Raw genomic sequence first — 8,790 nt, 5'->3', positions numbered from 1 at the left:
CCTTCCTTTCGGGAGGTGATTCTTAAACATGGATTTGACCACCACTGGGTTGCCCGACTGATGTAGTTGGTAAAGAGCGGTTGGACGGCGGTAAGCATAAATGTGGAAGTCGGAACTTATTTCTTGACGGGCCAAGGGGTCCGACAGGGAGACCCGATATCCCCATTTCTATTCAACCTTGTGGTTAACGCCCTCGCCTCGATCCTTAACTTGGCTAAGCGTGCCGGCCACATTAGGGGGATATGTCCCCCTCTTGTGGCCAATGGACGTCTGACCCACCTCCAATATGCTGATGACACCATTATGATGGTGGAAGGATCGGATGAGGATATTCAGAACCTCAAGTTCCTCCTCCTTTGCTTCCAGGAAATGTCGGGCCTCACAATTAACTTCGCCAAGAGTGAGGTGATGGTCTTGGGATACTCCCAGATGGAAGCGCAGCGCATTGCCAACCGCTTGAATTGCCTTTTAGGCACATTCCCGACCACTTACCTTGGCATGCCACTCAGTGACACACGTCTGCTAGGGAAGGACTTCTGTCCAATAGTCGCCAAGCTCCAGCCTAGGATGGAGCCCTAGCAGGGGAGATGGCTATCTAAAGCCGCTCGAGTGATTCTGGTGAACTCCTCCCTTATTAGCCTCTTGATGTATATCATGGGATTCTATAATCTTTATGAATCCCTTCATTAGGAGGTCACCAAACTTCTCTCCAGATTCTTCTGGGCTGGAGAGAACAATGAAAAGAAGTATCACATGGTAAAGTGGTCTGAGATCTGTAAGCCTAAAGACCAAGGAGGCCTTGGGGTCATTTCTTCCAAGCGGATGAATATTGCCCTCCTCACCAAGTGGATTTGGCAGATTCAGACCGATGAGGGCGGCCTATGGCTTGAGATTATCCGCGCGAAGTACCTTCACGGGCAGCCACTGGCTTTCGCCCCTGGATCTGGTGGATCCCAATTCTGGCAATCGGTGACCCGTCTGATGCCGGTCCTGTGCATTGGGACCTCCATTAAAATTGGTACCGGAGCTGACACCCTGTTCTGGCTAGATCGATGGGTAGGGACCCATCCCTTTGCGGTCCGCTTTAATGCGCTCTTCGCGATTTGCGCCCGCCCATAGCTCTCTGTGGCCGTGGCCTTAGCGGACTTTGGCGCTATTGCCTTCCGCCGTACATTCGGGGCGGTGGAACTCGAGCAATGGAATGAATTGCCCGAGTGTATTGCCCTCCACCCCTCCTCCCTGGAGCCTGACTCGCTATCTTGGCATCTTGAGTCAAGTGGTAGATTCTCAACTCGATCCCTCTATCGGGCGATTGTTCCCACTCCGGGCCCTGTGGAACTAGCGGTCCTTTGGGTGATCAAACTCCCCTTGAAAATTCGCATTTTCCTCTGGCAATGGGTCCGCGGCCGCCTACCTTCCGGTACAGAGGCCCGCAAACGTAACGTCCCCTGGGATGGCCTCTGCCCCATCTGTTTGGTACCGAAAGACTGCAATCACATGTTCTTCTATTGCCCTGTGGCGCAGTTCCTTTGGAGCTGCTTCCAGGAGGTGGTTGGTGGCAACTGGTGCCACGACAACCTGCCGGACTTATTTGGGGAGGTTCTTAGACACCCTGGTTCTAGCCGCCCCACCTGGGTGGCCCTGGGCACGCTAGCGTGGACCCTCTGGTGTACTCGTAATAAACTAGTCACAGAGCGCGTGATTCCATGCCGTATGACTGATGCGATCTACAAAATATGTGGCTTCTTACAGCTTTGGAGACCGCTTAGCAAGCGGCAAGACCCGGACGCCATCGACAACATCATAGCTGCTCTTCGTTCTTCGGCATCGGCATTTGCTCCTCCTCCGCCACCACCACCACCTCCCGAGCTGGATTAGCTTCTATTTTTTCTTTATTTGGGGCTTGTCTGGCTGTGCCCCCAACATGACTTTATGACTTGATTGTACCCTGTACTACTGTGTTGGATGCTTGGTTCGATGCTTTATAATGTAAAGCGGGGGGGGGGCTTTTTCGTAATAACATGGAGGAACATGGCCACTTGCTCTTCGGCGCTGGTGTTGATGCTATCTTGTAGCAGCCCGCTGCTCCTGAAGGTCTCGACAAGCCTGGCAAATAGTGCTCTTTTCATTCGAAGCATCCACAGATCCTCGACGTCATTGCAGTTGTAGATGTAGTTCAGATTTTGGATCCTCTCCTGTTCGTAGAGAAACAATGGACCATATCGGATCAAAGGTCTCCCAGCACGACGAACAGCTCTCTGGTGCATGAACATGACCCATGCCTGAATCACACTAATCAGTGTTGCTGCCTGGATTATCAGCCTCATCCATGCGTCCATAACCTAGTCGACATCGACGGTTCGTTCAGTGGGAAATCGATCCTACACCTAGCCTAATGGCCTAACCACCGAGCTAACAAAGGGGGGAGGGTGTGCTGCTTACCGGCATCGGAGACGAGGACGGCTTAGGGGGATCCATGGCACATACTAGGTCGACCAGACGGTGGCCAACAGCAAGGGGAGCACCAGATCTGCCGCAAACGCCGCCTCTTCCGCCGCTGCCGCCTCTAGCGCAAATCTGAAATCACAGCCGCCGCCGGTGGTGAGGCAGTAGGGAAGAAAGGTTGGTAGTGGCTATGTGTGAGTGAGTGGAAGGGGGTGAGGCTAGATTTGGCGTCGGGACGGCACGCCAGATTTCCATCTCCCGCCGTCCGCCCTCACCCTCGCGTTGCACCCTCCCGTGCGACCTCGCACCGCACTCAGCCTGGCTCGCGGGAAACTGCTGATCCGAGCATTTCCAGTGAGCCAGGCTCTGGGCTGCTTTGAGAAGCGTGTGATGCAGGCCCAACAGTAAAGCCAGGCAACCAAACAGGCATCTCCCTTCCCACGCGGGCCTGGTTGGGCTGGATGCGGGCAACAAAACGTCCAAAGTGTCATCTTAGCATGTCTCAACAATGCTACCAGACAACAACAAATGCATGTTCAACATGTATAAGAGGAGAAGAACCATGATAGGTTGAAAATGCTACCAAACACACCCTTAAGCACAACTCTACCCCAGAGGGCAGCATCTTCTTACCTCTTCAGCACCCAGTCTCTTTTCAAGTTCATATTTTCAACAGGCTTACTCACATTCATACACAAGAACAAACTGGAAATATATCTGCTGAGACAAAGCTTCAATAAAGCAACAAATGATAGCATAGTTTACAACAGAACAGGAAAGCAGATTATTAATGCATAGTTTACAAATATTTATGTTGTGTAAATCGCCACCATTCACCAGTATTTGCTAGCCCTCCGTCTCTTTACCTATTACAGTTTGAGTACAAGACGCCTTCCAAATGCATGGCAAAATACGAATGCGACAGTGGCCCAAAATGCCAAGATGAATGAAACGGCACTGACCACGTAAAGGATCGGGTCAGAATCATTAGCCACACTTCCTGCAACACCATTTGGTGCCATGGGACCTGAACTTGAAGTGCATGATCTAAGGTTGTTGTTCCCTTTGTAACTGTCCATATCGAATGTGCTGAACTGACCGCTGGCTGGTAGACACCCCAATAAATTGTTGTATGCCACAGAAAACACCTCTAGGGATGATAGCCGAGTTAACTACCATGGCACTGATCCGCTCAGCCTGTTTTCTGATAGGTCTAAGCTCTCAATCTCGCTCAAGTTTGCGAAGGTTGCAGGGATAGAGCCAGTAAAGAAATTGTTCGACAAGTTGAGAGACTTGATATGGCTCAAATTGCCCATCTCCATCGGAATCTTGCCCCACAACATGTTTGCCGACAAGTCAATGCCAGACATCGACATGAAGAAGTTGTGTCCATATGTGTGTGGGATCCTTTTAGTGGTGAAGGTGAAGCCTTGGAGTTCATAATGACTGTTATATGAGAGCTCCGTAACATCGAACCCACCAACCCCCCCTCCAAAATAGATAATGGAGGTTCTGGGCTAGGAAAATGGATCAGCTTCAAGTCTAGGGTCTTCAAATGGGATGCCACCAATACACCGTGGTACAGAGCCCGAGAGTTTGTTATGAGAGATGCCAATTATACTCAAGTATTGGAGACGACAGAGATTTGATGAGATCTGTCCCTCAAACTTATTTCTGCCTAACAACAGTAGACTGATTTCAGAAAGATATCGTGTCCACTCAAGGTTGCCTGCGAACTGATTCCGGCTGAGATCCAAAGCTATAATGAAGGAGCTGTCGAAAAATGCATTTGGACAGCCCGACAGTGAATTCCCAGATATACTCAGAAACTGGAGTGGTAATGTACTGTTGCAGTGTGGTATAAGCCCTAGAAAATAGTTATCGGATAGATCTAACAGCTGAAGACTTGTTAATTTACAAATTTCTGGATGAATGTCACCGGTTAAACTATTTCTAGCTAGGCTCAAAGCTTCCAGTGAAGGAAGATTCCATAATGAAATGTCCAGAGCTCCTGACATATTGTTATCACGTAAATCCATGATTCGGACATTACCAGACAGATTTCTAGGTAGAGTCCCTTCAAATTTGTTGTTGTCTAGGTATATTTCTAACGCAGCCAAGTTACTAGCCCCATCAAGTATCACACCCCCGAGGTTATTGTTTGAAAGCTTCAATACAAACAAAGTTGAACAATCAGTGAACAAGCAAGATGGTACCTCTCCTGTAAATTTATTATTTGACAGATCCATAAATTCAATGCTGCCAATGTTGCACAACGAAGATGGCACAACTCCAGATATATTATTATGAGAAACATCGAGAATCTCCAGATTGGGAAACATGGAACTGATATTGGCCGGCAGCTGTCCTTCAATACGGTTAAGAGATATGTTCACTACTTGAAGATCAGTTTGGTTTTGCCAAATAGGGTATAGTGATCCAATGAACGAGTTATTTGAAAGATCTAGGTAAACTAGTGTCGCTTCATTTGTGAACAGAAAATTAGGCATGCTTCCTGACAAATCATTGTTGGACAAATCAAGAAATTCCAGATGATGTTGTGTGCGTAGGAAATGTGGCTCTGTAAGCATGCTTTTATCAAGGTTACACCAAGAGAGCATTAGTGTTCTCAATTCAAATTTAGGTACCCAGCCATGCATTTTCACTTGAACAAGCAAATCAGTATTCCTGGATAGATCTATTTGTTTGAGCTTTGTACAGTTTCTTAGCCAGAAGAAATCAAATTTACCGCCTAGCTTGTTTTTGGATAACCTGATAGTTTGAAGCAGTGAGGAACACTTCCAAGATGAGTTTATAGGTATGTGTCCTTCAAAGAGGTTTTCTGAAAGATCCAGATACTCAAGGCATGGAAGGCCAAATATGGATGCTGGGAGGCTACCACTCAATTGATTAGATCTCATATGCAGTTCTCGCAAGTTCTGGAGATTCTTTAAACCTGCCATGATATATATGCCTTTTAACAAGTAAAAATTAATTGTACCAACTGATAAGGGATGTCAAATTGATTAGTTACAATCAAAGTTTTAAATAGCGCGCTAAGCATCTTAGCGGCGGACCTCTTTCAAATGCTATAGCGTGCTATAGCGGAGCTATAGCGCGCTATTTAAAATGTTTGTTCATTTGTTTGGACCAAAGTCTCTTAGCGCAAGACCTTTTGTAAACGCTATAGCGTGCTATAGCGGAGCTCTAGCGGGCTATTTAAAACAGTGGTTACAATACCTGTATTCGGAAGAACCCCACTCATGTTGTTTCTGTTGAGATTTATGACCTCCAGGGAAACCATTTTGTTGACAAATCCTGAGATATCGCCTATGAAACTGTTATCACTGAGGTTGAGATACTTGAGCTTACTCAATCCTTGGAGACCTGATGAAATTGTTTGATTCAGAATAAGATTTTTGCAATCAAACTTACTGGAAGAATAAAATGGAGTTGCAAGCATGCAACACAAGCCACGTACCGTCGAAATTTTGTAAACAAGCGAAATTTGCAGAGAAATCCAACAGGTGAAGCTCCCGGAACGAAGAAAAGATTGCCAAGTTCAAGTTCCAGCATGCAGCTTCCATCGGTTCAAATGATGTAGAGCCATCACTATTATGGATAGGGATTTGCTGGTAGATCGAGTGAAGATCGAGACGCAATATTCGTCGCGTGCTATTGTCGCAAGTGATCCTTTCCCACGAGCAGCAGTCATCACCGTGTCCCCACCAACTGGGAACCTCGGACTTCGCGGTCATGAACCAAGAGCTAATATCCATGAGGGCCGCCCTTTCCTCTCTTAAGCAAGTTGAAGAACTCGGAAGCATGGAGTGGACTACGCAGAGGACCAGGAGCAAGCATCCCCATGACAAGTAGCAGCCCATTTCAAAGAAAAAAACTCTACCTTATCCCGCGTGCTCTATGGTGCATGCTTGGGAGAAAGATGCCTTTTTATTGTTCTCCTCCCTGTGGTGTTTATAGTTGGCTGTCCGAATGCTCTACACTGGCTTAGCAAAGCAAGTTTCCGTATGGTCAAGGTAGGTATGCTTCAGCAGTGGAAATTTAAGTAATGGCATTCTTGACGTATTGAGGGACATTTTGTTCAAATCCAATCGGATAGCCATAGATATAACACTAATGACAAATCATGGATCGTTGGTGCATCATCAATGTGTGGGCTTAACTGCAAAAGATCTTATTCTTGACCACAAAACTGTCAGCTACCAGCTCTGGGTTGCAGGCCATGAAAAGGAAAGTTGCCAAACTGAACGCTTCTTCTTCGGTGCAAGCATCTTATAGGTTTTAGCCGGACATATATACTAGCTGAATGCCTGAGTGTCGCTAGCTAATTGTGCATTTAACGCTAATTTATGCAGGCCACTAATAACAAATGAGACCATTCTGGTGTGCGGAACGATCTTATGCTTTTCCTATGCACAAGCATCTGCCAATTCAGTGGTAGCAGCAGGCGTCCTCGAATTACAATTCAGGTACGGTAAGGTTTGAGAGCAAGATGGCTGCTTATTGTTCTGCCCCTTGTGGTTTTTGAGCAGTGCTATAGGGATGACGATGACTCGTGCATGACGAATAAATCCGGCCGAGGAATCTCTAGCACAGCCCAGCAGCTGCCGCTAGCGCTGGATCCCTTGTCGTTCAGTAATCGCCCACACACGATTTCGATGGTTTTTATAATTGGCTGTCCAAACACTACACGCTTGCACTTGCTTAGTAAACAAAGTTTTGATCCATGGTCAAGTTAGGTATGGGAGCACCATCAAGCACTAACCTTGGGCACATATAATATTATGCTCCAAACACTTTGTGGACTTGAGTACGAGCACGAAAGCTCTTGCACTTGTATGGAGGCAAAGAGGGGGGAAGCTTCTTCTTTTTTTTTTGAAGTGAAGTTTCTTCATCAGTTCATATTAGATGAATGCGTGGGTGTCGCTAACTCGTTATGTGTTTAAATGCAATTTGCATGGCACACTGATAACAAATTGAACCCGTTCTGAGTATGTTAGCATACCTTACCTATTCACAAGCATCTTACCAATTCAGTTACTGCTGCAGTCATAGAAGAAAATGTCCTCACACCCCTGGAAATCTGGAAGGATGACGGCCATCTTGTTCTCCGACGCCCGGGCTAACTCCCTGTTAGAAAAAGCATAACTCAATCCCCTAACTAGTACCCCTCTGTAAATAAATATAAGAAGACTGGCATGCCAACCACGCAAATCCTCTGGACTTTCTTTGGAAGCTTCAGCCCGCCGTTGTGAACCGAGCTCCGGCGCCGTGACCACCCGCTACGAGAGATGATGCTGAGAGCGGGCACTGGCGACGCACAGCTCGTGTTGAGGTCCATCCAGGGCAGCGGCGACCGTCCTGCCCGTTCCGTGTCCACAAACATCCGGATCAAACTGTTCGGACACACTTTGTCATCCAACTTGGTACCCTACCGGTCGGTGGGCGAATCTGGTTGTCCAAAATCTGGCAAACCGGACATAAACCAAGGAAAGTTTGCGGTCGTTTGAACCGCCGCCACGTACACGTCCGACACCCCGATCCTAGCCAAAAATATCTTCTGCGCTCACGGCCTCTCTAGCATGACCGCACCTCTCCCCTCCGTGCGCATTCTTGCCGGCCCAGAACGGACACATCCGATCATTGAAGCTGGTATTGGAGCGGCACCGGCCGAGAGCGCCGCCCATGCCGCGTCCCGCTCTTCACGCATGTTCAATGCCGAAGAGAAGTGACTGCACGTGGCAGGAACACTATAAACCACACTCGCCTGCCAGTATTAAACAGACGCAGCGACCGAGAAACCCACTCCAGCTCCCGCATTAAAACAACCTGACATTTGGCCTGGTCGGTACTGCCCTTTATACGTGGCCATGCCCAACATGATCCGTACCGAACACACTCGGGATAAGGTCACGTAGTTCTCCTCCGCCATCACTCACTAGTAGAAAAGGGGCCAATGGTCCAGGCCGGTCCAGCCCATTAGTCCCGGTTCAATCCAGAACCGGGACCAATGGGGGCATTGGACCCGGTTCGTGAGCCCCAGGGGCCGGCCGGGCCACGTGGGCCATTGGTCCCGGTTCGTCTGGACCTATTGGTCCCGATTGGTGGGACGAACCGGGACCAATGGCCCTCGCTCCTGGCCCACCACCATTGGTCCCGATTGGTGGCCTGACCGGGACCAAAGGACGACCATTAGTCCCGGTCCATTCCACCAACCGGGACTAAAGGGTTGGTCCTTGTTGCGGCCAAAGTTTAGTCCCACCTCGCCAACCGGAGGGGAATCAGACCAGTTTATAAGCCCCTCCCTCTCTGCCTTATTGAGCT

At 48.4% G+C, this 8,790-nt stretch overlaps 1 pseudogene; it reads right to left on the bottom strand.

Moving 5' to 3' along the window:
- Nucleotides 1-3,074: 3,074 nt before the first annotated feature.
- Nucleotides 3,075-6,329, bottom strand: LOC123038904 (receptor-like protein 45; annotated as a pseudogene).
- Nucleotides 6,330-8,790: the final 2,461 nt, after the last annotated feature.

This window comes from Triticum aestivum, chromosome 2B (genome assembly GCF_018294505.1).
Source record: "Triticum aestivum cultivar Chinese Spring chromosome 2B, IWGSC CS RefSeq v2.1, whole genome shotgun sequence".
NCBI classification, from domain to species: Eukaryota; Viridiplantae; Streptophyta; class Magnoliopsida; order Poales; family Poaceae; genus Triticum; species Triticum aestivum.
Note: the sequence above shows the minus strand (reverse complement) of the source record. Positions and strands in the feature narration are given on the sequence as shown.